This window comes from Petaurus breviceps, unplaced genomic scaffold (assembly GCF_028583685.1).
Source record: "Petaurus breviceps papuanus isolate PSGF00001 unplaced genomic scaffold, PetGlider_PUasm1.0 186, whole genome shotgun sequence".
In the NCBI taxonomy this organism is placed as follows: domain Eukaryota; kingdom Metazoa; phylum Chordata; class Mammalia; order Diprotodontia; family Petauridae; genus Petaurus; species Petaurus breviceps.
In genome coordinates this window covers 45632443-45640039 of record NW_027185798.1, presented here as the reverse complement: position 1 = coordinate 45640039, position 7597 = coordinate 45632443, and the positions used below count along the sequence as shown (strand labels likewise).

Below are 7597 nucleotides of genomic sequence, written 5' to 3'. Positions count from 1 at the left end.
AGCGCCGCCTGCTGTCTTACAGCAGGCTTGCTCTTAAACACTTGGGCAATCAGATATTGTAGGTAAAGAGCCCAGGGAATCAGCCTTCCAAGGACTTGTGCTTTCAACTCAGCTGCCGGAATTGAGGTCATTTTTCCTAAGACACAGTTTACTCATCTTTAAAAAATAGTATTTAATTCAATTCAGCGAGTATTAACAGCTTTTATGTACTAGAAGCTATAGTAGGCTCTCGGGATACAAAGAACAGAGGAAAAACGAATGTGTATGTGTGCGTGTATGTTCTGAACAGTTGTTTAGTTTTTCATTTCTTGGATCTAAAATCTGCTTCTCTACTGATCCCACTTCTTCCGGCTCTGACGTGATTCTTAATCCATAAGTCACCCCTTCTGGTTTATTTCATCTCTTCAATCTCTCTCTCTCTCTCTCTCTCTCTCTCTCTCTCTCTCACACACACAAACACAATTTTTCCTTCTTTCCTACAAACATGTATAAATCTCCCAAAAAAACCACTTTTTTTTTGCTTTATTTTTTGGAGGGAAATTGGGGTTAAGTGACTTGCCCAAGGTCACACAGCTAGTTTTTGTTAAGTGTCTGAGGCCGGATTTGAACTCAGTCCTTCTTACTCCAGGGCTGGTGCTCTATTCAGTGCACCACCTAGTGCCCCCCAACACTGCACTCAACATACACATCAATTGTGTCAACCTCCTCTTCACTGACAAAATTCTTAATAAAATGTTCAGACGGGATGCTTCCATCATAAAACTGTCACATACTGGCAATCTTATGTCTTTAGGTTTATTAACACTTCCTTTTAATCATTTAATTTAATCCTTAAGTCATCAGGACAAAATCCTCATTGCAAAATTAAATGGTTTGCACAGTCCCCAAAGAAGCCTATTCTAACTCTTGAAGGTTCTAGATCAAGTAAAATTTGCCCATATGTATCCCCACTATTACAAAAGCAATGTGTGTCTCTTCTTTTCATACCTGCACTCAGACTATACTTCTTTCCTTATTTTTCCTTTTAAGTTTGTTCTTAATTGTTTTCAGAGGATAGAAAAAAGAAGAAAAAGCAAAAGCATCAAATTCAAAGTAGACTTCATTCCAAAGCCTCATGAATAAAGCCCCTACTGAAATCTTAAGTACAGTAAAAGTCATTTTGGAAAAGAATAATCCCTACCTTGAATACAACTTTAAGGTCACAAAATAATTTTGAATCTGCTTAAAAAAGAAAATTTTGTCAAGAAAAATAAAGGCTTTAGTTCAGACCTCTCACTATAATCTTTCAAAAGAGATAAATGTAGGGGTAGCTAGGTGGTGCAGTGAATAGAGCACTGTCCCTGGAGTCAAGAGGACTGAGTTTAAATCAGGCCTCAGACACTTAACACAGAACTAGCCCTGTGACCTTGGGCAAGTCCCTTAACCCCAAATGCCCCACCTACCCCCTCCAAAAAGGAAAAAAAATACCCCAACAACAACAAAAAGAGATAAAAGTTACATCCCCCAAAAAGTCATAAGACATTTTTCTGACAGCAGAAAACTGGAAACAAAGTGGATTCTTACATATTAGGGAATAACTGAACAAATAAATAGTTGTATATGAATATAATGGAATACTACTGTAAATTATGTCATGACTGAGGAATTCAGAGGAACATGGGAAAACATGAATTGGTTAAACAGTGAAGTAAGGCAAAATTAACATGCAGTGGCTACAATAAGGTTGTTTATCCTTCGTTTTCTTTTTTTTTTAATAATTTTTTTTTTTTTTTTGGAGAGGGAAAGGTAGGGCAGTTGGGGTTAAGTGACTTGCCCAATGTCACATTGCTAATTTTGTGTTGTATCTGAGGCCAGATTTGAACTCAAGGCCTCCTGACTCCAGGGTTGGTACTATATTCACTGTGCTACCTAGCCGCCCCTTATCCTTCATTTTCAAAGAGGATCAATGACATCATGGGATTATGTCTTGACTTCATTTAACTGAGACAGTTACACAAAGTTGTCAGCCTCTCTCTTCTAGACTCATCAAAGCCCAAGGCAAGACAAAAGTCAGGGCTGGGATGGCATTAGCATCTTTGAAGTCTGACCAAGTTGTAAGCACGCCACAGCATCTGCTTGATCTATGCTCTGTGCCCATTGGTACAAATAAAGTTTTACAATAAAGTAAAACTAAACTAAAAAGTAGCTGAGCACTCTGGGCTCCAGCTCCCACCACCTCCAATTCATGTAAAAGGGGACTCTGAACAAACTTTGGAGCTAAAGAACCCACAAAATGACACATAAAAGCTAACCTCCTGCTGAGGAGAGCCCGGCAGGCCACCAGTAAACAGCCAGCACAGCGCTCTGGGAGATGACCCAAGCCCTGCGGGAGTCCAAGATTTTAGCCCCAGGGTGGGCCTGTCCAACCACCAGATGGAGGGACTTCAGATCACCAGCAGCTGTGATGGTTTCCAGAATTATCAACACATAGATGCCAAAGACAAAGTGAGAGGTCAGTGCAGTGTGGACTTTGGGATCCAGTAGTTGGGGCGTGCGGTCAGCTTTTGCCACCGGGGCGAGAAGCCGCTGAGGGGCCGTGACCATACAGCTGCCTCCATGTGGCAGCTTCAGCTCCTGGCCTGCAGAGAGTAGGGGGACCAAGCAACCAGACTGAGGGGTAATCACTCTTGCTTTAACCTGATTGGATCTGGATTGCGGTCTAGGGTGGAGGTCCTGGGGTATGTGACCAGCTTGCCAGAGCATGTGGAGGCTTCAGAGAGGGCACCCAAATAATACCTTTGGCAGCTGAGAAAATCCCAGCATTTGGAATAAAGCTCCCCTGTCTGATAGCAGAGTCCTACTGTGGCAAAAAGCCCAAAAGTCAAGTAATTGAGTGGCATCATGAGCAGGCAAAGGGAACAAACTAAGCAGTGCAATCCAACTTTACACTCCTACATTGGCAACAAAAAAGTATCAAAGCATGGAACAGGAGGAAGACAGTGAAGTCAGAACTCCTGCATCAAAAGCTTCCAAGAAAAATAAAAGCTGGTTACAGGCCATAGAGGACGTTAAGAAGCAGATAAGAGAAGTGGAGGAAAAATTGGGAAGAGAAATGAGAACAATGCAAGAAAATTACAAAATGAGAGTCAACAGCCTGACTGAGGAAAATCAAACCTTAAAAAATAGACGAACTCAGCTTTGCAGACACTGCCACCGGGATTCCTTATCTTGGTTCTGTATGCCAGACGCCGATCCCTGCCGCTTCTTCCTCTGCTGTTGCGCCCAGCCCCGGCATCTGTGGCCCTGGCCAATTCTAACATATACTTCGACATCGCCATCAATAACAAGCCCCTGGCCCAGATTACTTTCGAGCTTTTTGCAGACAAGGTTCCAAAGACAGCAGAAAATTTCCGTGCTCTGAGCACTGGAGAGAAGGGATTTGGTTACAAGGGATCCTGCTTCCACAGAATCATTCCTGGGTTCATGTGCCAGGGTGGTGACTTCACACACCATAATGGCACTGGTGGCAAGTCTATCTATGGGGAGAAAGTTTAGGATGAGAACTTTATCCTGAAGCATACTGGTCCTGGCATCTTGTCCATGGCAAATGCTGGACCCAACACAAATAGCAGTTTTTCATCTGTACTGCTAAGGCTGATTGGTTGGATGGCAAGCATGTTGTCTTTGGCCAAGTGAAAGAAGACATGAACATTGTGTAAGCCATGGAGCGTTTTGGTTCTTGGGATGGCAAGACCAGCAACATCACTATTGCTGACTGTGGACAGCTCTCATAAGTTTTTTTTCTTTTGCTTTTTGTCTTAACCATCACACCATTCCTCTGTAGATGGAGAGGGCACCCCCAAATTCCACCTGCTCTTATACCCTGTAATCCTTCTGCTCTCACTTGCTGCACTTCTCTTTGGATTTCACTTCCTTTTTCCTTCCACAAGTCTGGCTAGACAACAGAGTTAAGTTTATGATTATGAAATAAAAACTAAACTACAAAAAAAAATAGACTAACTCAAATGGCAAAAGATTCTCAAAAAGGCAATGAGGAGAAGAATGCCTTAAAAAGCAGAATTTGCCAGATGGAAAAAGAATCTCAAAAGCTCAATGAGGAGAATCATTGCTTCAGAATTAGATTGGAGTGGCAGACGCAGGCCAGGAAGGGGCCTGATCAACTCAGAGGGCAAGTGTTCCCACCAACCACAAGGTCCACTACCAGGCCTATCACCAAAGGACTGGGACTGGAAAGAGCAAGGTAAGAAGCAAATACAGGGGCCCCTGTCCTGGACAGCAAACACTCCTGGGGCTACCACTTCATAGCCCAGAAATTTTTTTTTTAAAAGCCCCTTTCAGGACCTCCAAAGACTAGGATGACAGAGTGAACCTCACTTGCTCCAAACCCCCCCTCTGACCCTGAAAACATAGTAACTCTTGCCCCAGGGCAAAACCCTCTACAGTAAAGGCTTGGGATCCTAAAGGAAGGGCGTGGCTAGGACCCTGCCTCAAAATGGGTAGAAAGCAGACTACAAAGACAAAGACTCTGGAGTCCTACTATCCTCAGAGGGAGGAACCAACCTCAGAGGGAGACAATGTGGACTCCACACCCAAAGCTGAAACTTCAACAGGGAATGGGGTCCCAAGCACAGAAGGCTCTCCTAGATGAGATCAAAAGGTACTTTGAAAACAAAATGAGAGAGATAGAAGACAAAATGAATAATTCTCTCAAAACGAAAATAGCACAATTAGAAAAACATTATAATGAGGAAAACATCTCTCTAAAAAGAAAAGTGTATGATATGGAAAAGGAGCTTCAAAAATTAACCAAGGAAAATGATTTGCTAAAAACCAGAATTAACCAAATGGAAATAAATAACTCTATGAGGAACCAAGAATTAGCCAAGCAAAACAACAAGAATGAAAAATTAGAAAAAGAGGTAAAATACCTCAAAGAAAAAATAACTGACCTGGAAAACAGATCCAGGAGAGATAATCTGAGAATCATAGGCCTACCAGAAAATTATGATGAAAAAATGAGCCTGGACAACATTCTCCAAGAGCTTGTTAAGGAAAACTTCCCTGAGATACGAGAACCTGAGGGTAAAATAGAAATCGAGAGAATCCACCGGACACCTGCTGTAAGAGATCCCAAACTGAAAAGTCCTCGAAATGTTGTGGCCAAACTCCAGAACTACCAAATAAAAGAGAAAATACTTCAAATGGCCAGAAAGAAACAATTCAAATATTGAGGGTTCACAGTGAGGATTGCACAGGATTTGGCAGCCTCTACACTGAAAGATCAGAGGCAGTGGAATACAATTTTCCGGAAGGCAAAAGAGCTTGGGTTACAACCAAGGATCACATACCCAGCAAGACTGAGCATATTCTTCCAGGCAAAGAGATGGTCATTCAGTGATATAACAGAGTTCCAGACCTTCTTGATAAAAAAGCCAGAACTCAATGGAAAATTCAACCTCCAATTATGAGATGCAACAGTGACTTAGAAAGGTAAACAAGGAGAACACACACACACCCTGCTATTTGATAAGACCAAACTGGTTATAGACAAGTAGAGGGTATGACTATAAAATACACAAAATGATGATTTTTTAAAAATCTTGTTAAGGGCTACAAAGGGACTGCAATGGAAGAAAGGGAATGGTTGAAGTGGAAAAGGGTAAATTATGCCACTCATAGAGGCATAAAAACTGTATAGCAGAGGAAAAAAAGGGAGGGAGTTGGGAAGCATATGAGCTTTTCCCTCATTGGTTCTGGTACAAGGAGGGAATAACAACCAGTTAAGCATAGAACTCTATGGAGAAGAAACACAAAAAATATCATTTTAGAGGGAAAGAGGGGAGAGGAGCTTCGCATGAGATTTGTTCCTGTCACTCTTGATGTGAAGAAGAAATAGCATACTTCATTAAGTATAACAATATCCTACAGGCAGTAGGAGAGGGAAAGGGTTACGAAACAGGGGTGGGAGTGGTTTGTAGGAAGGGAAATAGTAAGGGGAAGGGGGAGGAAAAGAGAGGGGGGCTGAAAAGGGAACACTGAAGGAGGCGGTGGTCAAAAGGAAAACTATTAAGGGGGGAAGGGAGAAGGGAGGGAAAATATGAACATTAGCAGGAGCAGGAATAGGATGGGGGGAAAGAAACAGATAACAATCATAACTGTAAATGTGAATGGAATGAACTCTCCCATAAAACAGAGACGGATAGCAGAATGGATTAGAAATCATAATCCTACAATATACTGTTTACAAGAAACACATCTGAAACAGAGGGATACACACAAATTAAAGGTAAAAGGTTGGAATAAAATATATCATGCCTCAGCTAAAATAAAAAAGCAGGGGTAGCAATCCTTATCTCAGATAAAGCAAATGCAAAAATTGACCTAATTAAAAGAGATATGGAAGGAAACTATATCCTGTTAAAAGGCACCATCGAGAATGAAGCAATATCACTACTTAACATATATGCACCAAGTGGTGTAGCATCCAGATTCCTAGAGGAGAAGGTAAAGGAATTAGAGGAAGAAATAGATAGCAAAACTATACTAGTGGGAGACCTTAATCTCCCCCTCTCTGAACTTGATAAATCCAACCTCAATATAAACAAGAAAGAAGTTAAGGAGATGAACAGGATTTTAGAGAGGATAGGTATGATAGATCTCTGGAGAAAACTGAATGGGGATAAAAAGGAATATATTTTCTTCTCAGTGGTTCATGGCACATACTCAAAAATTGACCATGTTCTAGGGCATAAAAACCTCACAATTCTATGCAGTAAGGCAGAAATATCAAATGCATCCTTCTCAGATCATGATGCAATAAAAATGGTATGCAATAAAGGACCAGGGAAAGATAGACTAAAAACTAATTGGAAATTAAACAATTTAATCCTAAAGAATGAGTGGGTCAAACAAGAAATTATAGAAACAATCAGCAATTTCATTCAAGAGAATGATAATAATGAGACAACATACCAAAATCTGTGGGATGCATTAAAGGCAGTTCTAAGGGGAAGTTTTATATCCCTGAGTGCATACATGATAAAATTAGAGAAAAGGGAGCTCAACGAATTGGGCATGCAATTAAAAAACCTAGAAAAAGAACAAATTCAAAATCCCCAATTAAATACTAAATTAGAAATATTGAAGACAAAAGGAGAGATTAAAATTGAAATTAAGAAAACTATTGAATTAATAAATAAAACCAAGAGCTGGTTTTATGAAAAAACCAACAAAATTGATAGACCCTTAGTCAATATGATAAAAAAAAAAGAAAGAAGAAAACCAAATTATGAGTATCAAAAATGAAAAGGGTGAATCTACCTCCAATGAAGAGGAAATCAAAACAATAATTAGGAATTATTTTTCCCAATTGTATGCACATAAATTTGACAATCTTAGGGAAATGGATGAATATTTACAAACATACAAGTTGCCCAGATTAACTGAAGAGGAAGTAAATTACTTAAATAATCCCATCTCAGAAAAAGAAATTGAACAAGCCATCAGTCAGCTCCCTAGGAAAAAATCTCCAGGGCTAGATGGATTCACTAGTGAATTCTATCAAACATTTAAAGAACAATTGATTCCAATACTCTAC

The 7597-nt window shown here is 40.3% G+C and overlaps 1 long non-coding RNA gene across 1 annotated transcript; it reads left to right on the top strand.

Moving 5' to 3' along the window:
• Positions 1 to 3513: 3513 nt before the first annotated feature.
• On the top strand, positions 3514 to 3991 carry LOC138162878 (uncharacterized). The gene is made up of 2 exons (XR_011168737.1): positions 3514 to 3656; positions 3732 to 3991. It is a non-coding gene; the product is annotated as an uncharacterized lncRNA (long non-coding RNA).
• The last annotated feature ends 3606 nt before the right edge of the window (positions 3992 to 7597 follow it).